Here is a 24,061-nt window from a genome sequence, read left to right as displayed (position 1 = left end):
TCTTGGCCAAATGGCCACCTGCCTGAAATGGAGACATAAGAAACTCCCACATCTGCTTCGTGCTCCTAACCCCCACAGAAATGGCCACCCACTTAACAAACCTACTTTCCTAAACCAGACATTCTCTTCTTTACCCCTGTACATGTAGAAAATGCCAAACAAGATGGCATATGTTGGAAATAAGGTTAAATGGACATCTTCCGAAAGAGTTCATTCTTGGTAAGTTGTCCATCTGTTTCCATTGACTTAGTTACCTTCTGCAAAGGCCACTGGCCTTGCCAGAGTTCCACCCTGGAAAAGCTCATCCTATGGAAGCATAGCTTGGCGGGTTTGTCAGACTTTGTCTCCAACACTCTGTTAAATGCCCAGATATATTTCTTTTATGCTTGTGCATAAATTCCATTTCAGAGTGTCAAGGCAACACCTAAATCAGTCTCCCGAATGTGGTTTGTGGAAAGAGCCTGAATGCCAAGAGGCCTGGGTTCCAGTCAACATTTCCTCTGACTTTTACAAGTTGTGAGCAGATGACCATGGCCCAGGTGCCAGCAGCCATGGGATGTGGGCGGAGGCACTGAGCCCCAAGCATAGTGGGCCAGCTGGGGCATGGGAGATGGTCAGCCCAGCTCCTCTGGTCCCTCCACCGGCCCCCCAGAGGACCCATAATCAGGCGGGGCTCAACCGGGGCAGGCCTGAGGCCAGAGCGAGAGCAGTCTCCACACTAATTCATAGCCAGTCATGGAGGAGAAAGTGTTGCATGTGTGTGAGGAACTGAGTATAAGAGCTTCGTCCCAGAGAGCATTTCTGTGCTGTGAGGAGGAAGAAGGAAAAAGGATGCTGGGGTGCCCAGTTTCGGGGCAAGCAAGCCATCCCTGTCCTGTGGATTAGATTAGTTCCTTGTTCCCAGCACCACATAACTGGGATTCTCTCCTTCTGAGCCCTGCTACCCTGGTATGTGAAACAAGATCTGTAACATGATCAAAATAAGACTTTGTTTTGTATTTCCCTCCACCCTTTGAACACTCTATTCACGGAGAGATTTTTCTCCAGCCACCCGATACAAACTTGGCAGGCGCTGTAACTGTTCAGCCCACTCTTAGGTTTCAGACGGGTTGACAATCAAAAATACACTCTAAATTCAGTAGTTAGAAAGTCCAATCAGATATTTAATCAAGCCCTCAAACCTGACTTAGCGTTACATCTTCCGTCCTCCCCCAGCTAGGCCGGACTCCCCATGAAGAGGAGGGCTGTGGGTGTCTCTGTGTTTCTCCACTTTGCTCTTCTCCTCCCAGCCCCCACCCCAACTCATTGGCCAGTTTCTCATATGTCCTAGGCAGGGATAGGTGAGCAGAGGTAAGGGAAAAATAGCTCCTCCTTGAACTGGGACCATTAAGCTGGCTTTGCACTCTCTGGGCCCAGCACCGGTTTCATGCTGACTTGTTTCTCCCATGGGATGTTCTTTGGAGCTTCCTTCTGGATCCTCTCTCCTGCAATTTCCTTGACATGGGCAGATGTCTCTTTATTCCCAGTGTTTGCTTGTGGCTGCTTCCTCAGGACCTGGCAGTTTCCTCCATCTTCCTGCTGCTAAAGTCCCTCTATCCCAGTCAATGGCCTTGGCCAGGACCCAAGAGGACCCGACATTGGACCTCCTTCCACACAGCCACCTCTGCTCCACGGGAGACACACACACACCACATGTGGCCGGGCCAACCCCACCACAGCAGTCTCTCTACCCTGTTGCCGCAGGCTGCCTCCGCTTTCTCAGACACGAGAGCTCTGTGTTCCCTCTGGGTTCAGCCTCATTCACCTCACTAGGCCTGAGGGGAAAGCCATGGACACCTGCCCTCCCCACACCCCTCTACCTGGTAGGAGGGCTGCGGGGGACTCACAGCACAGCAGCAGCTCTCTCCAAGAAATACCCCTACCAATCCTCCCCACCCCGACCCCTTTTAATATCTCTCCTCTGCCTGAGGGGTCCAAGCGTCATGGGGCCAGTTTACAGACATTGCCTTGGAAATCTGCTTTGGGTGATTAGGTACCTCATCAGAATCGCTTGCACCTTGGAGCCTAGTCAAAACTTCCATTTTAACATGCATTAGACACTTATGTCAGATTTTAATTATGTACTCTTTTAAATATCAGCCCCACGGGGGCACGAACTTCATCTGGTTGATTCGCTGCTATATAATAGGCACTTAATGAATAATTGTTGAATTAATAAATTAATTTTTAAGTAAAGTTGGCCACCTCCCCCCAGGCTGTTAAATTATATGAGCATAGGGACTGCAATTATTTTTACTCATTATTTACCCCCAGTGTCTAGTAGAGCACTGGCCAATAGCAGATGATTTAAAAAATAGTCTTGAATGAACTAACGAATCTGGTGAAAGCCCATATTTCTCCAAGCAAGATTCCTGCAGGCTCCACTGGCCCAAAGCACCTCTCCCTCCTTTCCTCAAATTCTTCGCATGGCCACATGGCTTCAAACTCCATCAGTCAGAGATCCTGTCTGCCAACCGAGTCTTCTTTAACAATGGCTGAATGGAAGCCATCAGTCATTTACACTTAAGAAGGCAATTTGCTACAAGGAACTTCCAGGAACCTAGTTGTTGGGGACCTGAGAGGGTGCTAGGAGGGAGCACCCGAGAGAGAAGATGCAGGCTTCAAGGTAGGGACACTTGTAGAGATTTGCCAGGGAGACTGAGGACCAGGAGGGGAAAGGCAAATGGGAATTTAAGCCAATATTTTTTTGGAGACTGCCTTTAACACTCCCTCCTCCAGTACCGTTTTTAAGAACCACTTAATATTGGGGCGCCTGGGTGGCTCAGTCGGTTAAGCAGTTGCCTTCGGCTCAGGTCATGATCCCAGGGGCCTGGGATCAAGCCCTGCTTCAGGCTCTCTGCTCAGCGGGGAGCCTGCTTCTCCCTCTCCCTCTGCCTGCCGCTCTGCCTACTTGTTCTCTATCTCTCTGTCAAATAAATAAATAAAAATCTTTAAAAAAAAAAAAAAAGAGAACCACTTAATTTTTAGAGCTAACAGGAATCTTAGATAGCATGAGAGTCTGCAGTTTTCAGTCATTTTTAAGCCAAAAAGAGAACTCCTTTAAATAAAATCTTACCAGAAGCCCAAATATGAAAAACAGATAAGGGAGACTATCTGATTCTAGATGGGCAGTGGGCAGGAAACCAAACACTCACAGGCAGTTTTCCCACAGTAGTCTTGCTATCTCCACTTCAGAATTCCTCAGTGCTCGGGAAACACAGTGTGTCCTAACATGGTGCGAGACCTGTGCTTGCCCTGGATCATTACCATGTCTGCGAGGCCGGGCTCCAGAGGCCAAAACAAAAGGACAGTACTAGACCCAATTTCTGCTTCCCTTTGTCAAGAATCAGACCTCTTGTTCCCTCCACTTCCCAAACTCCTCATCTACTCTGTAAATGTTTGCTGAATCAAAGAAAGAGCCCTTTCATGGGGCCACTAAAGACCTCCCCAGGAGTTTAATATGACCAACAAATATTTACCAAGTGCTTGCTATATCCTTGACCCTGTGTTTGGCCCTCAGAACAAATGACCATCGTTGTTGCTACGTTAATCAACGCTCTGGATGCTGTTCAACCTTTTCTGAACCATCTAAACGGCAACAAAACATCCAACCCACATCTGTCCATCTTTTCTCTAAATATGCTGTGAGGCATCGTGTGAAATGATTTGCTAAAACGCAGATAAACTCCATCTGTCAGCCCCCATCCACAAATCGAGTAGGACTTGCAAAAAAAAAAAAGAGGTTTGGCACGATTCACTCTCTGCAAACCTTTGCTCACAGGGATGACCACCATTTCCTGTCTTTGGAACTTATAAGCCATCTGTTTAATAATCGGTTCTAGCTTCCTGCCAAGGCCTGACGTCTCTCTCATCAGTCAGCAGTTCCCACCAAAAGTGCTCAGGGCCTCAGGGCCTCCCATCCCTACCGCTGGCCAATGTCCAGGTCATAGAAATGGCTCCCTTGTCCTTCTTCATGTAACAAGACTACAATGTGTGGAGAGTCAAGGTAGTGTCATTGTTTCTGTATCAGCCACACCAATTCAGGGCTCAGGATCGCTCAGCTGAGAGCCTAAGAACAGGCTTCACAATGAAGCACGCTAGCTTTGAAATCCAGCTCTACCACGTACTGTGCGGTTTTGGCTACTTACCCACTCTGAACCCGCAAAAGGAGCTCACGAGAAGGTTGGAGAATTAAAGGCAATATCCTACATGAAGTGCTTAGCACAGTGGTTGGCACATATCCTTATTGTCACTAGAAGAAAATGACCGTATCACAGGTCAGGGATGGAGACCAGGCAAGGATCAGGCCCAGAAGGACGGCCTTTGTGGGAGGGGCATATTCATAGACATATTCACAGGGGCGTATTCCTACAATGTGCGTTATTTTTCTTTTTTTTTTAAAGATTATTTATTTATTTATTTATTTGAGAAAGAGAGAGCACATGAGAGGGGGGAGGGTCAGAGGGAGAAGCAGACTCCCTGCTGAGCAGGGAGCCGGATGCGGGGCTCGATCCCGGGACTCCAGGATCATGACCTGAGCCGAAGGCAGTCGCTTAACCAACTGAGCCACCCAGGTGCCCCTGTGCGTTATTTTTCTAGGCACTAGGAAGTATACAGGAAAGACCTTCTTCTCTATAAAGCTTGGAGTTGGAGTCTCCTAGAGAACAAATGATGAAGACATGTCTGTCCCCGTTCAGTCACATGGTTGTGAATTTGCTGTTTGGGTCAAACAGAAGTCCCAGAACACCGGCCCCGGGCTGGTTCTTGGAGCTGCTTCTCAGAAGGGCACACAGATTATCTCAGGGGCAGGTTCTTCAGGAGGCCCCGGAAACCCCCAGAGAACTCAGTACAAGTGATTCTTGTCTTTGAGCATGCCTAAGGAGACACCGAGGAACAGCGTGGTAGGCCCCTCAGAAGAATGTCAACCCAAAAGGCAAAAGCTATTATGGGTCCATGCTCCCAGCCCTCCTGGGAAACTTGCAGAAGAATCACTCCATGACTTTGTTGTCTACAATTAAGTTGGCAGGACTCAGCTGCAGTGGATATGAGAGGTTCTGGGTCCATTTCTAAAGCTCATTTATTTTCAAAGTACTTGAACTAAAGGCAATAGTAATAGATGACAGCTGAGAATTTTTAAGTTTTATTTTCAGTTCTAAAAAAAAAGAGGGCTGGGTATCCATTTATATTTTCATACTAAGGATAAGTCAATAAGGGAGATTTTATTGTGTGTGTGTCAGTCTAAAAAATAAGCAATTCAGTGTGCCATAGCACAGATTTAAACTGCTTAGAAAGCCCAGGAGAAGCAGCCCTCCTCCTTGGGGCGGCATGAGAGTGGCCAGGGTAGGTTAGAAGCAGTAACTGCTGGGAAGGGAGCCTGGAGCTCTGCTAGGAGGGGTGGTACTTCCGGCCTTGACTGTGACCAACTTTGAGCAGGAGTCCGAAATCACAGCAGGAAAAAAACCACGACGGCCAGGAACCCAGCAGCAACAGGGAAGCCTAGCCTGGCTTTGCGGCTGGTTGCTGTGGCTTACAGCAGGAAGGAAAGGCTAGCAGGAAAACCAGCCTCCAGCCCACCCCGGCTCGCTCCCTAACTGGGGAGGGGGCTCTCAGGGCAGAAGGGACACAAATGGTTCCCGAGGCTCGAGAGCTTGGTCTGAAAGGCCCAGGTCCAATTAAAACAAGCCAGGAGCCTGAACAGCTGCCCGATTTTGACATCAGGAAACCCATTTTTAGTTCTGCTAATGGCTGTGATGTACAAAGTTTATGTTTTTATTTCATGAACTTAATGCTTAAAAGAATTAAACCAGTTAAGGCCCAAGACCACAACTTCCTCATCCACCAGGGATGGGCTACTTTTCCCAGAGCCTGCCTCTTACTGAGAAGTCCCCAGATTCTTTATTGGGTTCCTGTAGTCCTACTACTAGATTTGCCTCGTAGTCAGAGCGTGTGTAAACAAAATGGGCTGTAGGCCCCTGCTGTGATCAGAAAACTCCTCCGTGCATATGCATCTCCTCCAACTACCTACCAGAAATTCTCCAAAAGGAGAAAGGCTAATCTCTTTGACTGAAGGCCTGGAGCCTAGTTAACATCCCAGTGTCCACAAGCAGAAGAAAACACACACACACACACACACCACAAACCACACACAACTGAGGAAAATTAGGGTATTTTTTGAACAGGCTTTTAGCTATTGAAAACCAAAGTAGTACTCTGTGAGGAACCCAAACTCCACATGGTACCATTTTGCATCTTAATAAATTTTCAGCATTAGAGCCATGATTTAAAGAAATGGGAGGCCAACTACCTTGAAGTCTGTTTTGGTTAACATTTATGTTGTTGATGGTCCCACCTATGGAAAAGGCAAAGCTATTTAACAGAAATGTCCACAAAGAGAGCCAAGACAGTCTCATGGCTGCAAAGAAACCTTGGACCTGTGCCCTCACCCTCCTCATTGTGGCTCAGGTTTTCCAGCCATGTGAGTGTGTGAGGACTCTTGCTGCCTCCTCCTCATGAAGAGCTCCTGAGGTATCCGTAGACAAGGCCACGCAGGACTTTGAATTTCTGGGGCAAAATTAAACAGTCACCATTGTAGTATGGTTCCCCGAAACTGGCTTTCTTCATCCACCAAGTGTTACCACTGGTGCCTGGAATGATGAGTAATGCCTCCATGTAGGTAAACAGACAATTAGAGGGGAGTTTTCCCCCATATGATGAGGGATCAAAAGTCATTGTGTCTGAAATCTCTAGGTCTGAGACACTAGGAAAATTACAGTTTGTATATACAACAGAAAAGGCCTCCTTGAATTATATCATATTTACAAATTATAATAATTGCTTTTAAAGCAAGTCTGTGTATATTGTTTTGTTTCTTTAAAACAACTTGGACATGCCTCAGCTTCCGTTGAATGCACTGCTTAGAATGAACTTCTGTAGCAAGCATGTGACTGCCCTCTGATGGGTGGTACAGACAGGGTCCACGTCTTCTCTCTGCAGACATTGCAGAGGCCCGATCCTAGCTAACCGTAAAACTGAAAGATGGAGCACTGGGCCCCTGGAGGTCCCTATGCTCCAGTGATTCCTCTCCCCTGTGCCAAATTTGTTTTGAGACTCTTAAAGAGATCCTCATTACCTCAAATACAACGGGTGATTTTATTTGATATATCCTGGAAATACAGCTTATCTGAACTGTCATAACAAAATGAAGATCTACTAAATAAAACATCGTTCAAGCAATAGAGAAGATGGATGGAATGTCACAGAAAAGACTTAAACAATATTTATTCATTTATGCACTGAGAAGTGGAACCACCTGGGAAGGCACAGTGTGGCTTTTAAATGACACTACATGTTTATAACAGCTACTTGTTGACTAAGAGCTACAAAGAGACTCCCCAATTACAGAAGACGCGAAGCCAGTGGACACTCTCCCCAAAATAGTCACTTCCCATTGAGACCTACTTAAGGTACTTTTCCAAAAGTATCCATACAATTTCATGTACGTAAAATACAGTAAAACCTCACATGAAGAGATATCAGAGTCTGGGGGTCTTATTAGCCTGTGTACCCAAATGAAAGATTATTTCTTTTAAATTCTCCAGATAAAGCCCCACCTTGTTCCTATATCATAATTCAACTTTTAATGTGAGTGAGAGTAAAAAGGGGACCTAAAAATAAAGTAAAAAGCATTCAGTGGGGTCTCAGTTCTAATCCCAGGACAGCTCATCCAGGAGACTGTCAGTGAGTCAGTTAAATTTTGCCTGGACTCAGTTTCCCATCTAGAAGAAGAAGGAAAAGGGCGGGGGGGGAGAAGGAGGAGAAGAAGAAGAAGGAGGAGGAGGAGGAGAAAAGAAGAAGAAAGAGGAGGAGGAGGAGAAGGAGGAGGAGGGGGGGAGGAGGAGAAGGAGGAGGAAGAAGAAGAGGAGGAAGAAGAGGAAGGGGAAGAAGGAGAGGAGGAAGAAGATGAAGATCATCCTTGGTTCCTGTTGCATGACCCAAAATTAGGGGATCCACTGAAATGTGAAAACGGTGAAATGTGGAAACAAATAAATAAACAAACATATAGCCCCCAAATATTAATAGTCATTATGTTGGAATAGTGAGCCTGGGGTTTTCTTTTCTTTTTTTCCATAAAAATGTTAGTGCCCTCAATTGCTTTTATTTAGTGAGAAAAGTGATAACTTAAGAAAAGAGAGAGAAAGAAGCAGATGTGAGTTTTAAAGGATGATCGTAGAGCTGGATCTATGAGGTCTGAGCTAGACTCCCCGGTGGGTAGAAAAATGTTCCCGTTGCTTACATCAGAGTAAGGAGGTGTGAGTGGTTGGTCACACCAGGATGCCGTGGTTCTCTGCTGTGGTCTCCTCTGTTTCCAGTACATCCAGCATCCAGCATCACCTTCACTTCCATGGCCCAGGTCTCCTGGGACATTCATTTGCAAGGTCACCATCGTTAAAATTCACCCCCTGGTCTTCTTGTTACTCTGTTTGTCTAGTGGTCCCCCAAGGTTTTTGGACTCAGAGCTTTGGTATGAAATTCAATCTTCATTTATTCATAACTTTTTTCTTTACCCAGTGAGAGAGTATGATGAAGTCATGTTTTCTGGCATGCTGGTCGAAGATCTGAACGCTTAAAAGTGAAAAATACTGAGAGCTTAAAAAGCTAGTGTCCAGTATTCTTTCAGTGGTCTCGAGTAGACAGTAATGTTTTCCCAGATGTTAATTCCAGAGTGACAGAACAATCACTGTCCCCATCTGTCCCCACTGCAAAATTATAGTCATTCTCTGTAACAGTAGCAATGAACTCTAGTAATGAACAAACAACCCAAGAAAACTGTCTTTTCCCCGGGAGCCTATTTAGTGGGCTACTCTCATATCAGTCAGAACAACAGCAGGCTGCAAGGGAGTAGGGAATGACCCTGAACTCACTGGATGGTGAGGAAGAGGATGAAGAGTGAAAAGGTGCCTCTGTAGGCCAGTAAATGCCCTAGTTCAAAGTTTCAGAAAATGGACTTGCATTCCACGCTTCTAGAAAGTGCCTACAAGGCCCCACCATTAACTTAGGCACTCTCTTCATGAGAACATAAGGACTGTCAGATGTCCTGGCACAATCCTGCACAGCAGTCGTCAGACGCATGCATCTCTTGGATCATATCCTGCTCTTCCTTCCCAAAACATGTAGCTCTGACAACTTTGAAAGTGTCATTTTCCTCTGAAAAATGACACAAGGGGCAGAGGAGTTCAACCCTAATCCCTTTTGTGAAAGTATTCCTAAAATATTAACAACTTTGTGACTAGTCCACTTTATACCTTGTGACTGACAAATGAACAAATCTCGTTGGAGATTAAACCAGTCTCTTTTGGGTCTTTGAACAAATTTGGGAAGGTAAGCACTAGGTACAAAAGATGCACAGACAGATCTTTGGTGCCACCTTCCCTCCTTTGTCTGTGACGCTCCCAGCTGAGGTGGATGAGCTCCTGTGCTAACTTCCCTTCTGTGCTCCCCTGTCTCATGTTCTCGTGTACTTACTCCTCCTTTTTAAGTGTTCTGCTGCACATGTTCATCCTTTGCCTCCTCCCATTCCCATCCACTGTGTCACCTTCTCCACCGCCCCCAGATTTAACGACCCAGAGTGCCCTTTCCTTGGTCTCAAAAGGACGGATCATTGCACTAGGTGCCAGCGTTGAAGGGGTATCCTCCCCAGGTAACATATTGACATTTTAAGAGGGATCTCGTGAGATGCCCACAGAGGACCCCTAATGTTGAGAATGGCAGACCCAGTGGTAGACTGGACATGTCTGGGGTGGGGGGTAGGAAGAGGATGTCTCAAGGCAGACAGGTTTTGGAGTTTTATTGAGCCCACTCCCAGGGGTATCCATGTCATAGAAGGCGAAAGCAAAAGGGAGAGGCTGGGAGAGAGATGAGCTGAGAAAGAACAACGAGTTGAGAGAAACTAACAACGCAGGCCTCAGTTCCCTCTCCAACTTTGCAGTGTGGTCTGTAACCCCAGCAGACAGCTTATTTATCAAACATCTACCAAGTGTCTGATGCTACTCCAGAAGCTTCTTTTAGATCAGATAATATGACAAAGTCCCGGCCCTTAAAGAAAGAATGCTGGAAAACATGGAAGGACTGGGTAGAAATCATGATGGCCAAAAAGAGGACAAGGAGTACTGCGATTGCTATTGGGCTTTGTGCTTATTCCTTATTTTGTCACTTCACAGCTGAAGCTCCCAGAAGAGCAGATTAGCCATGGGGAACTGTGGTGCGTCTCCATACTGCCTCCCCGCTGCATTCCTCTGCCTCCGTCCCAGCCACATCTCTCAGCCTCAAGAATCTGCTTCCTCAGTGAACTGGGAGGGGGTGGTAAGCATGGCAGCAGAAGGGGGAGCAGGCCAAACCACTAGCACCCCCACACACACAGTGCAGGGTCTTTGGAGACAGAACAAAGATGGCTCTTACTCAGCATGAGGTCACCTTTCTTTCCTCAGGACTATCTGGACTCACAGGGTTTATTTGGGTTCTCTGCCTGAATTCACTCCGGACCTGATCTCTGTGAGCAGGCCAGGGACCCAGCTAGGAGACACCCCTCCAGGTAGACACACACACACACACACACACACAAACACAATCTGTAACCTAGAGTCTGGGGAAATACCAAGGGACACAGTGCAGAGGCAGCAGCGTTGAGAGGAAAGCATGCAAGGCTCAGAGTCAGACCAACCTAGGTCCAATCCTGTCTCTGCCATTCACTATTTACGTGGCCCTGGGCTCAGTCTCTGAGAGCCTCCATTGCTTTGTCTTTGAAATGGGGATAGTAATATCTACCTTACAAGGTTGTGGCGAGGTTTTAGGATAACAGATAGGGCTTGGATAAATCATGGCAATTATAACAACGACCACCCTGTGCCCATTCGATAGGCTTTTAAGCTTGTTCACAGGATACAAATAGTATCATAATATTCATGGGGCTTCATGCAGCATTGGACAAATGTTGCCCCATGTTCCTGGGAAGCAGGGTCTGCTTCTTCATTCCTTTATTTTACAGATACCCTCTCTGTGCCAGGCCCTGGGTGGTGAAGGAAATTCAATGGTCACCAGGGAGCTTGTGGTATTGTGGCAAAGAGAAAGACAAACACACAAATAGATGATGACAGAGGTTGAAGAGGAGAAGGCCAGGCGGCCATGAGAGAGATACGCAGGTGGGCCCGAGTGAGGTAGGACATGGGCAGGCAAACGTCTCTGAAGAAGAGGCTACACTGAGACCTAAGTTATAAGTAGAATTTAGCCAAGCGAAGTTTAGGGGAAATCATGTTCCAGGAAGTGCACAGGCAAAGGTCATGAAGTACAGGTGATCGTGGATTTGAAAAGAAGCTGCGGGAGCTGGCAGGTGAGGAGAAGGAGGGAGCGCGGCAGGAAGTGAGGCTGATGGCAAGCGCCTTGTCAGCCATGTTGGCAATTGGCATCTCAGCAGCAGGATGGACTGAAAAGGGAGGCCAACAACGTCTCACAGAGATGAGCTGGGAGACAGCAGATGATGGCAGATGGGCCCGCTGGAGGACCACGACCTTTACCTTTTGCTTATGTCCAGTGTGGACCAGGACCCCTTGGAAAACTTGCCTTTCTCACACTCCTTAGAGGTGAAGACCTCAGTGTTGTGTATAAAGGCCGAGTCTTGGAGACCTTCATGTCCATACTCCTCCTGAGTCAGGAGGTGAAGGCTCTGTTTCCTGTGGTCCACACAGCCTCCTAGTCCTGAGCTCTCAATTCTGCTAAATCAGGTGAGCAGGAAGATGGCTTCTATCCACATGGCAACTTACATTCCCAAACTGCCCTTGCCACACCAGCAGATGGATTTGTTTATACAATATAGCACATTAACCAAAACCCCGGCTTGTCCATCTCTCCAAGGCAGCCTTATTCCTTTCAGGTGAACGTAAGCACCTGCTCCAGCCCATCCCCGCCCCTGTCGAGCAGGGCCTGTGAAAGGCCAGTTGACTGGGGAAACCAGGAGAGACAAAGCTCGAGCTGGCTTCAAGGGTCTCAACAATGTGCAGGAATGGCAGAGCCTAGGGGCCAAAACATTGTTCAAGAAGTGAGAAATGCTACAGCCAGAAGCAGCAATGTAACCCGTGGGAGGAGACTGAGAAGAATTCTGCCACCAGGCCCACACGGGCACCTGGGGTGACTTTTTGCTGTCCTGGTAAGGGCTTTGCAACCAGGAGGGAACATTTAAATAGACGGAAGCAAAGCAGGGGATGCCACGCACGGTGTCTCCAAGTGGAGGTCTCTGCCGAGTCCGCTTTTACTGAACAAATAAGATTAACCGGTCATTAACAACATCTTTTATCTATATTTAAGGGGCTGAGATCCCCACAAGCTTTGCTATATTTGATAGCCTGCCTCTTTCCAAAGGATTCGAGGTGTATTTTTTTTTCCTCTTAAAGATTTCTCCTATGCTCTCACTAAATATCAGTCTAACAAACCATTTCTTTCAGACCCTACAGAACATAGGCTCAGCCCAGCCTGGGGAGAATTATCGCAAATATTTCCTTAGTGCAGCCTAAATTTGTGAGGTGTTTCCAAAATGGAAAGGAGGCATTTTGATACTGGGTCATGGTCTCATTTCAGATCCAACTCTACATGGTCTCATAATTAGGAAGAATATTGGGTCCCAGTGGAGGCCTGAAACCAATTTTGAGGTTGGATAACTTAAAATTAATGCCTTTTTACTCCTAAATGAAACCCAGATTTTCAGTGCTATAAATTTTCCATTTCTGTGTCTGGCCGATCGCAAACATCAGCCATGATATTTCAGGGTTTTGACTACTATCTTCCTTCGGTTTGATTTGAGAGGCGCTCTGGCAGGATCATACCAGCCCCTACGTGAAGAGCAGATGAGTCCAGGAAAATTGAGGGGGCTTGGGGCGCCTGGGTGGCTCAGTTGGTTAAGCAACTGCCTTCGGCTCAGGTCATGATCCTGGAGTCCCGAGATCGAGTCCCGCATCGGGCTCCCTGCTCAGCAGGGAGCCTGCTTCTCCCTCTGACCCTCCCCCCTCTCATGCTCTCTCTCTCTCTCTCATTCTCTCTCTCAAATAAATAAATAAAATCTTTAAAAAAAAAAAAAAAAGAAAGAAAGAAAATTGAGGGGGCTCCTCCAAGCCAGCTGGGTAGAGATCAGCCTATGTAAATTTGGAGCAGGTACCCAACTACATGGTCAAAATTTAAGAAGCACACCAAAGCCCAGCCTGCTCCCAGAAGATCACCAGGACAGCACCCCAGATGCCCAGTATTGGGGCAACTCCTTTAGAATTACACACTATTTTCAGGAGTTTCCTTTTAGGAGTAATATAATTTAGGTTAGAGGTTCAGCTGATCTAGAAAATCTCAAAATAATATAGGTTTAAACAGGATAGAACCTTTTTTCTCACACATGTAACCATCTGGGGAGAATCTATCCAGGGTCAGGATGGTGGCTTCATGGTATCAGGCACCTAGGCTTCTTCTCATGTTTCTTCATCCCTAGAGTGTGGCTCTCATCCGCAGTCCCAAAAAGGAAAAGGGGAGGGTAATCCCCTTCCTCTTAAGGCACGGCCTAGAATTTGTATGCATCACTTCCGGTCAGAGTATAGGTTACATAGCCACACCTCAATGCAAAGGAAGCCACCCCCATCTGCAAATTCACACGCCACAGTAGGTCAGGCCTTTCAGCAGCATTCACTACCTCTTGAACTGATTTATGCAAGGGAGGCTGGAAAATATAGTCAATGCTAGATGGTCCTGTGCCCAGTGAAATTCAGGGGTTCTCCTTCTGAAGGAAGAACGTGAAAATGGATATGGAAGATAATTAGCCATCTCTGTTATAGTTTATATTTGTGTCCATGGAAAGGAAGTTCCTATTAAGGAATAAACCTTCATGGTGGACCCAGCACATGGATCAGATTAGAGATAGGTCACATAGAAAGCACCGAGAAGGTTTGAAAGGGGAGGCACAAGGGACAAGCAAGTTTTGACTAGAAGGAAGACTAGGGAGAGGGGGCCCTTCTCCAGGAAGTGCAGCTGAAGGGCACTGAAATTCCAAGGAAGGAATAAGTAGAGTCGTGGAAAGCTAGAAGAGAATGGTGGCAGCAGGGATGTACTGGGACCCAAAGCAAATTCTCAAATGTACAATATTACTGGTGGCCAACTCTACAAAGTAGCTATACCTCTTGATGCATTTTGCCCTAGATTCGTTCCAGTCTAAAAGCACATGTTGCTCAAAAGAAAGAGTTGAGAGGGGTGCCTGGGTGGCTCGGTCGGTTAAGGGTCTGCCTTCGACTCAGGTCATCATCCCAGTATCCTAGGATCAAGCCCCAAGTCGGGCTCCCTCTCCCTCTCTTCCTCCCCACCGCCTCTCGTGCTCTCTCTTGCACACTCTCTCTCTCTCTCTCAAATAAGTAAATAAATAAATAATCTTGAAAGAAGGAAAGAAAGAAAAAGAAAGAAGAAGAAAGAAAGAAAGAAAGAAAGAAAGAAAGAAAGAAAGAAAGAAAGAAAGAAAGAAAGAAAGAAAAAGAAAGAAAGAAAGAAAGAAAGAAAGAAAGAAAGAAAGAAAGAAAAAAGAAAGAGTTGAGAGTCAAACAGATCTGGATTCAAATCTCTACTCCGTCATTTACTGGCAGAAAGACCCTGGGCAAATTCCTTTCTGTTCCAAGCCTGTTTCTACATTTTTGAATCAGGGTAATAATACTAACCACTCATGCTATGAAGAGTGCAAAATGAGACGATATCTGTAAAAGAACTAGTACCCAGCCTAGCACAGGAGAAGCACTCAGTGAAAGGTAGAGGTGATTAGCATGAAACTTTTCGCTTCAACACAAGCACCAGTCCCTCAGATAGGGAGCCTAGCCATTGGGACAGGGTCTTGGACAGGAAAATGGCACATGTGTGAGGTGCTGAGAACCTAGGGAACCCATACCCATTGAGGATGCCACTCGCCAACACAATATTGTCATCGTAAAAGTAAAATTGTTCTCTTTTGAAGTTACTGTTCCCTCCAGTCTGGGGAAAGCACTTTGGCAGCTACAGGCAGAGGAAAAGAACTCATTCTAAATGTGGGATTCCTCACATTGTACCGAAGAAGAAAACAAAACTTCATGCATGAGCTTCCATAAATGGAGCAGGATGAGGTTGGAGCTATGCAACAGAGGAATAAGTAATTTCATAATATTACATTTTGACAGCCAAGCTAAATAATGCTGCTGGCCAAGCCATCTCTGTCAGCTTATCTTCCGGCACCAATTTTTTAAGGCAAATACCTCAACATAAATAAAATAATGATTATCTTAATGACCATTCTAAGTAGGGAGAACCGTTTAACTGGGGACACGGACAGGGCTGTGAAAATGTTCTCAAGATTGTAAACTGGGAGAGAAGCTTCTGAATAAAATTAGCTCATCCTGGGTCAGACTTCCACTCACTCAGCAGGACCATGCCGCAGTATTTTCTCTTAAATCTTAGAAAAGTAAGTTAAAGCAACATTATTGCTGAGATTCATCCAAAATGTCAATTAAAACCAGGCTCTTTGGAGAAGTCACTGCCACACAGCTTAGCAGGACCCACGATGCACACAGTGGACTCGGTGCCACCAAGGAAGAGGGGATGGTCAATACTCATGCCTGGTTTTTTTAAAAAGTGAAATTAAGAAACAGTAGAGTATGCTACACTGGGTCAGACCTTTCAGACTTACTTCCTCTTGAGCCAACAAATATTTTCAACTAATTCCCCCTCTTAAGTGTACTCTCTGTGGTATCTCTGCATACGTCTTTGTCTTATTATCCTGAAATTCAGTCTGAATTTTTAGAGAAGTCCCCACTAACAGCCCTTTGGCCACCTGATCACTCTTCCTGGATCTCCTTTCTCCAATTCTATTTTGTCTTCTTTTTTTTTTTTTTTAATTTGTCAGAACTAGACAGATGCGGACGACCATGCCATGATTTTATATATAATGATGAGACTTGAAAGAGGGTATTTAAGCATCAGAAGGAGAAGTTTCATTTGTAAAACAATTCCTTATGGCACCATGTGGGTTTCTGTCTTTGTTGCCTGCAATGGTTTGTCAAACTTTAAAAGACTGTCATGTCAGAACGGCAACTTGAACACACGTGTTTCACTTGACTGCAGAATCGGGGCAGACTTTTCGGCCAAGAGCTACCCCCTGGCAGCCTGGGAGGAGGTGATAGGGTGTCTCAGGCCCAGCTCACACAAGGAGGCTTGCAAGTGTGTAAATAGGCAACGTCTTCTCATTATTGCAACATCTTTCCCAGTCCTCTCCCAGTCCGGCCTTTGCTCATCATCATAACAGCCTACATTTCATAATTAATAGTGCAGGGTGATATCAAGAAACAGAAGGGGAAATGTGTGATGGTTGCCTTTGGGGTTATATCTTTGTCTCATCTAGCGATCTCATCTTTCTCCAGGGGGCCCTTGGATTCTAGCGATGTGAAGTTCCAGGCAAGCAGGCAATAAATAGAGCACAGATCTGGATCTTTACCAGCAACGCTGGGAAGGGTACCAAGTTAAGAGTCCAAAAAACAGGAAACCTACAACAACCACCATTTTCAGCTCCACAAACCAGGAATGACCCTCCTGGACAAAGAGATGAGTTGCTGCTCATTTCAGTATTGCTCTGTAACAAACCACTCCAAAACACAGTGGCTTCGAACAACAATTTGCTGTTTTCTCTTACAGTTCTGTGGGTTGACCAGGATCAGCTGTATAATTCTCACTTTACATCTCTGATGAAGTTGCCATCAGTGAGTGGCTAGGGCTAGAGTCATCAGAAGGTTGATTGGGCTAGACATTCAAGAAGGTTGCTTCCCTCACTTGTCTGTCCTCCGAGATCCTCCACTTGGAGTAGAGGAGAGTAGGGCAGAGGACAATGGAGTAGCCTGGACTTCTTCCATGGAGGCTCAGGGCCCCAAAACCAGGAAGCAGAAAATTCCAGGCATCTTAATGTCAGGCTCAAAGCTAGCACAACATCACTTCTATCAGATTCCATTATTCAAAATTGTTACAAGCCAACCCAGCATGGAGGGAGTGGAGAAATAGACTCCTCCTCCCCGGGGGCATGGCCCCCGAGCATGGGAGAGAAGGAATTAATGGCAGACATCTTTCCAGACAAGCTACCACCAAACAGGAAGAGAGAATTTTTAGAACAAAGAAATTCTCTGCCTCGACTGCTCTGAGGGAGACCCACTCCCTACTGCTCTTGAGTAGCCCAATGACTAAGCAGCAAAGTAAAATTTGAGCGAATATAATTGTTTAAAATATCGAGAGGGAATAGTTAATAAACTCACACCACCCTTAGACTTCAGTAGAGCAAGCAGGTTAAACAAACAAATGAACAACATAGAGGCTTTAATCTAATAAAAAATGGCTAGTGAATATTTAACAGTGCAGCCATCAAATTGAGAATTCACATTATTTTTAAAACTAAAAATTGACTATAACTTAGGCAACAAAGAAAATCTGAAAAAGAGAGAAAGTATAGTTTTTACAGACCACAAAAAAAAAGAAAAAGAAAGAAAGAAAAAGGCTGGAAGTTAATAAGAGATTAAACATTTTTTTAAAGCACCTAGAAGTTTTAAAACACTCATAAATTACTGTTGAGTCTAAGAGGAAATCAAAACTACAATTATGGGATTTTAGAAAATAATGAAAATTGGAACACCACAATAAAAACTTAAGGGATTTGGAAAAATCATAGCCTTAAATTTTTTCATTATTAAACAAGAAAAATGAAAATAAATGAGCTAAGTATTCAGTTAAAACTTAGAAAAGAATATGAAACAAATCTACAGAAAGCAGAAACAAGAAATCTACAAATATAAGAACAAATTCATGAAAATAAAGCAAAATCAGTAGAACTGAGAAATAAGTCTTAAAACTTTTTTGGAAATGCTAATATAATTGGCAAATCTTTGAAAGTAAAAAAAAAGTCAGAACATACAAATATGTATAATGTTAATGATTACAAAAGAGATATCACCACAAATAGAATTAACTGTGAGAATTTCCTTTGTGCAAACCACAGACCTAAACAAATGCTTAAAAAAAATCTTGATAAAATGAATGGTTTTCTAAGGAAGGATAAATCATGGAAATGAACTCACACAGAGTACAAAACCTGAATAGGTCAACACCTGTGGCAAAAACTTTTAAAGTCATCAAAGAACTGCATTCTAGAAAAACAGCATGTCTGGAAAGATTTAGAGAGAATTTTCTCATGCTTTTAATGAACAAATAACTCTTACGCTATTTCAAAAATATAGAATATATTAAGAAATGAAAATCTTCCCCATTTCTTTTGTAAAGTTAACATAATCTTGATGACAAAAATAGCACACAACAAAAGAAAAGTGGCCAGTCTCACATATGAAATTGGATACAAAGATCCCTAGTCAAAGGTCAACCGTTGATTCTAGAACTTCTCAAAAGTTTATTGAAGACGTGTTAGGGAAAATTAGAAGTTAGATGTACTCTTAATGCCCAATAAAGAATTTAATAATGGCATTCGGTGCTTTCATGTGATAGAAGATTATGCAATCATAGCAAATCATACTGAAAATGGCAGGGGAGAAATGGTCACAGCATATCATTTAAAAACTTTTGTACAGAATGACTCCCATTTTTGTAAATTCATGCACCACTCTGTGTGGGGGGGGGGACTCTGAAAGAATAAGCACTACATGGTAATACTCTGAGGGTTAGACCTTACAATCCTTCTCTTCTTCTCTTCTTCTTCCTTCTTTTGTACATTTTCCAAATTTTCCACAAAGAAAATGTAGAACTTTGTAATTGGATGAAAAAAAGGGAATTTTAATTTTTTAAAAAGATTTTTTATTTATTCATTGAGACAGAGAGAGCACAAGTGGGGGGGTGGGGGGTCAGAGGGAGAGAGACAAGCAGACTCCCCGCTAAGCAGGGAGCCCAACGCGGGGCTTGATCCCAAGACCCCAGGATCATGACCTGAGCCAACGGCAGATGCTTAACCAACTGAGCCACCCAGATGCCCTGAATTTTATTCTTAAATAAGTCTAATCTCAGTAGTAATCCTTCAGAAGTCCTATGCCTGCACCTGTCCCACAAAGGATGAGCCATTTTTATTTCTGCCCCTTCATTTTTCTAGTTTCCTCTTGTTACCAAATATTTCCTTTCTGCTTTCATCATACCCTCAGTTTTGGCCTCCAAAGAAGTTATTATGGAAAGAGTGCCAGCATGTGTGTCAGCAAAATGAATCAAACAACTGAAAGAGTTGACCTTGGATACTTTCACATGAACAGCACATAAAAGGCAGGCTGCTGTATGGGATTTATAGGCCTGGCAAGTCTGAGGTGGAGGGAAGGCAGTAAAGAAGGACTCTGGCACCACATCCTTTCTGTTGCCCCCAGCTCCAGCTCTGGGGAAGGGGAAAGAAGCAAGACAGGTATATCTCTATGCCATTTTGTCCCTGTCATGGAACTGGGCCTATGAATGAATGCTGTCAAACAAAGAGCCAGAGTATGGGGGCTTCGTTTCAAATGATGGACCAAAGCTGAAGTGTAGGGTTCAAAGAAAGAGGAGAAAATGGGATGGCAGAAAGAAACACAGAGGGAGCAGTGGTCTGTGCATGCTGAGGAACTTGGGTATTTTCCTATAGAAGGTGGGAGGCATTGAAGAGTTTAAGCAGGAAGACAACTTTGAATGTGTGTCTATGTGTATATAAATGCATATATACATCTTGTATACGTGTACAAACATGCATGTAGCTATGTATGTACACACACATTTTCATTTATGTGTGCATGTGTATAAATTTCCTCTGGGAACCAAAATATAACTGGAAAAGAGAAAAGCTGAAAACAGGAAGGCCAGTTTACTTAGTGGCCCAAGTTATAGAAGATTGAGTGACAGTAAGAGTAGGGAGGAGTGAATGGATATGAAGGATCTTTTAGAGATAGAATCAGAACTCTGCTTCTCCCTGACTTTGCAGAAGATAGCCACCTCCCAGTTCCCACTTTGATCCCCTCTATTCAAAGGATCAACCTAACTGACTGCCTCAGTTAGTAACTCAGTTGTAATTCCAAATTCAGAGAAGAGAGAATCTGATTGGCCTAGCTCAGGTTAGGTGCCCACCTCTAGTCCAATCAACTATGGTCAAGGCCAGTGTCACGGAATGCAAATATGGTTGCTACGGTCCATTTGTTTGTGGGATTAATTGACTGATATCTCTCTCTGCCTGTGGACTATATTTTTCAAGAGAGCACGGGCTGGTTTTGGTTGCTCATCACTGAATTCAACACCATATAAGGTGTCCAGAACATAGGCAGCACTCAAAAACCATTTGTCAAAAGGATGAATGTACACATAACGAATGGAGAGAAACATACATGGGATAGGAGGCACTATTAAGTCACCTAATCCAGCCCTCCATCCATTCATTACTCATGTGTCTCATTTATCACTAGAGCACCAACTTCAGTAGGATTACGTCAATTGCCTTCAATACCCCAGTGAGGTTTTGTGGTCTAGCCTAAGAACCAATCCCCATTTACAAGAGTGACTAGAGTGAGAAACTATGCTCCTAATTCTAAACAACTGACTTGAAACAAACTTTGGAAACCCCATCCATTTGTAACTTGAAAAATACCTCCAAACAAGACAATCAATGGAAGAACCGAGATAGAGAGAAAAAGTATTTGTCAGAAGAAATTTGGCATACATGTTATACTTTTTCTATCTGATTATTTTAGTCTTCTTCCTGTGAAATCCAATTCCCTTAAGTGACCTCTGTTCATAGGAAACTATTTGGTTTAATCTCTAGGAGCCATGGTATATTTTTAACCATCTCCAAAGGCTAGCTCCCTCTCCAATGAGCATGCCTGATGCCCAAACAGATGTTTTATAACACTCAGCACACATGAGTTCACCACTGGCAAGTCTTTCTGCACACGATCAGCCCACAGCTCTTCTCACATCTCCCCCATCATGCCACAAACCCAAATTCAGGACTCAGAGGCAAGCTTGAGTTCTTACCACAGTAACCAAAGAGCAGAAGATGAAGAGTCCAATTTTGAATTTTCAAGTTATTAATATTTTATAAATCCAATGCAATACAAAGAGTTAGCCAAATTCAGTAGTATGAAAAGACTTGCAAACTGGCTGTCCCTGAAGAATTCAGATTACAGTATCGGAGCAAAAGGCTCAAAAGCAACTCAAATTTTGATGGAGTTATAAAATATTAGGGCTGAAAGGCCCATGGATGTCATCTAGCTAGTGCAAAACTTTATTTTATATATGAAGACACTTAGGCCCATAGAGAGAAAGGGACTTACTCAAGGGTTTACAATGAGCGTGTGAGTCGTAGAACTGGTGGTACAACTCTGCCTCCCAACCCTGACCCACAGAGCAGAAGACAGCCCACACCACCAGTCTCCTGTTTCTCTTCCCTGTGGACCATTAGTGTCTATGGTTCAAAGCTGAGAAGAAGCCAGAACCTGGTCAACAAGATTTCATCTTGCATGACTACACCATGATTGTTCAGAATGTGTCACCTCCAACTTAGATAAAGAGTTTTGTTGAAAAACGGTTTCATCTGACAAATCAATCAAAAGTAACCCCCCAAAGTATTCTTGTTAACATTTCTAGTTGGAAATCAAGGGGAGCACATAGCATTCTTGCCACCCCTTCCCCAAGAGCCTAGAAGATAGCCCAAAGAGACCATGAGGAGGTGACTAAGGAGACCTAAATTCACAACTGCAAGCTCATGGACCTTTGATCCTTTGAGAACCTAAACTTGCAGGGAAAAGTCTGAGCTTTCTAAGAAGGCTTGCTCCACCTCAGAAACCCTTGGGGATATAAGCAGTACTTGTTGAGCACCAACTTAAATTTGAACCTATAAATATCTCAAGAGGAGAAGACCCAGGGTGCCTGGGTGGCTCAGTCATTAAGCATCTGCCTTCGGCTCAGGTCATGATCCCAGGGTCCTGGGATCGAGCCCCACGTCGGGCTCTCTGCTCAGCGGGAAGCCTGCTTCTCCCTCTCCCACTCCCCCTGCTTGTGTGCCTTCTCTCGCTGTCTCTCTGTCTCTCTGTAAAAACAAATAAATAAAATCTTAAAAAAAAAAAGGAGAAGACCCAGAGGTCGCCTCAGAGACACTTACCCACCAGTTGGGAAGCAATGTTGACTGAAAAGAATACCAAATGGCATATTATCTTCTTTCATTGAACAAATTTTTGCAGAGGGCTTAGGGTAGGCCAAGATGGACATCCTGCAATTAAAAATAATAATAATAATAATTTAAATATGTAAGCAAGGACCTAATCACAAACAGCTACACATGCCATCAGAGGTATTTGGATTTTATTCTAAAGATAATGGGGAGCCTTTGAAGGATTTTGAGCTGGGCATTGAATTGACCAAACTTGTGTTCTGGAAAGATCTCTTGGCAGCTATATCAAGAGTTGATGGATTGTGGCCAAGAGCTACATTGTGTGATACCATCTACAAGTGATTCAAGAAAATATTTGCATTTTTAGTCTATATTCAGGATAATAGAGGGAAAGAGGATAAATGCCTAAGGCAAGCAGAGCTGGTTTTAATCCCACTTCTACCATTTACTGCTCTGTCATCTTGGGCGCCATATTTAAATAAGCCTGAGTCCTCAGTCTCATTTCTGTACAGTGAAAATAATGAGTAAAAATGAAGTGCCTAGATATTTCTAATAATCCTCTCAACACCATTAGATTCAGTCAAATCAAAATGGCGCTTTACAGCCTAGGAAAAAAGCCACCTAGCATCCTGCTAAGCCACCACTTAGCAGGAGATATTGTTGCATTTTCTTCTTAGAATTTAACCAGAGTATTTTGTTGCTAATGTGTGAAAATAATTGGCACTCGTACTTTGTAAATGAGCAAGCCGAGGTAAACTGAGGTCAAAGCCAAATGTTGGATCCAAATCAAACCTCCCAAAAACAATCCTGCAAAGAATTTAACTGGTTTACAAAGACCAGTGTACGAACTGAGAACTCCGGTCGTCCTAGCAACCTTTTAAGCAAACACTGGTGCAGATTTGCTGGCATATATGACACTGAGAACATCTGGCCTTTCTATTATCCCCTCACAAGCAAAAAATGATGTCGTGTAAACTGATCTTCAGGCCAATTATATGGTCTAAGTGTTACAGTGTTTGTGTTGGCTCTTCTGGTTCCAGGTTTTAAGAGCTTAATTTGTAGCCACACCCCTCCCTGGAGTCCTAATTGCATCTTACTGTAACTGACCCCAGGGATTTGTTTATGCCAAGTCTGCACCTTTCTTCAGGATGATAAATATGTGTAGATGCATCATCAGTCAACTGTGTGTGCAAAGCATGGTGGGAAGTCCTATAAGAATCGGTGCAGGAGTTGCGTGCCACAGGAAGGTAGAGTAAGTGCGTAAGACAGCGGGCTCTGGGGACAGCTCCGGTCACATGTTCAGTGCTACATTTTTCCCCTCTATACCAGCTTTGTTATGGAAGCCAGGTGTGGAGTGTGGAGGCCCTAGTCTGCAGCTCACTTAGAAGGCACTAAACTAGGAGTCAGAAAACCTGATACTCCCTCCAACTGGCCTTCCTACCCTGGACAAGGTCATTATTGTGTCTGAGCATCTGTTTCTCCATCTTGACTCAATTTCATTTACAAACTCCATGTGGCAGGCACTGTTCCAAGGCCTTCATCAACATTGATTAAGTTAATCCTCCTAATGACTCTAAGTGGCAGGCAGTATTATTACCCCTACCCCATGTCACACAGTGGGGACATGGAGGAGACTGTGAGCTGGCCCCCACCCCATCTTGGCTGCTCACTAAGAGCCCCGGGCTACTGCGCTCAGCTCCAGTGGGCTGGGGTATCTAGTGAACCATAGCCTAGTGCTCTGGAGCGGGAGACCCATGAGTGTACCCCTGGACTATTACTGACCACAGGAAAGGGGCTTCTTCCCTCTCTCCCTCCCCACCCCACCCCATCCTTCTGTTG

At 44.5% G+C, this 24,061-nt stretch overlaps 2 protein-coding genes across 12 annotated transcripts in view; one reads left to right on the top strand and one right to left on the bottom strand.

The window, feature by feature from the left end:
• LOC118533304 (uncharacterized) overlaps positions 1 to 24,061 on the bottom strand; it is a 187,285-nt gene that overhangs the window by 110,529 nt on the left and 52,695 nt on the right. For 10 of the 11 annotated variants that reach the window (XR_013441751.1, XR_013441753.1, XR_013441757.1 and 7 more), the window contains exon 3: positions 22,214 to 22,321. The exons of the other annotated variant lie outside the window; for it this stretch is intronic. The gene's annotated coding sequence lies outside the window, so the exon portion shown is untranslated. The remainder of the gene's footprint in view (positions 1 to 22,213; positions 22,322 to 24,061) is intronic. 11 annotated transcript variants of the gene reach the window in all.
• The window catches only part of ANTXR1 (ANTXR cell adhesion molecule 1), a 223,709-nt gene that overhangs the window by 191,586 nt on the left and 8,062 nt on the right, over positions 1 to 24,061 (top strand). The gene's annotated exons all lie outside the window — the stretch shown is intronic.

This window comes from Halichoerus grypus, chromosome 10, assembly GCF_964656455.1.
Source record: "Halichoerus grypus chromosome 10, mHalGry1.hap1.1, whole genome shotgun sequence".
In the NCBI taxonomy this organism is placed as follows: Eukaryota; Metazoa; Chordata; class Mammalia; order Carnivora; family Phocidae; genus Halichoerus; species Halichoerus grypus.
Note: the sequence above shows the minus strand (reverse complement) of the source record. Positions and strands in the feature narration are given on the sequence as shown.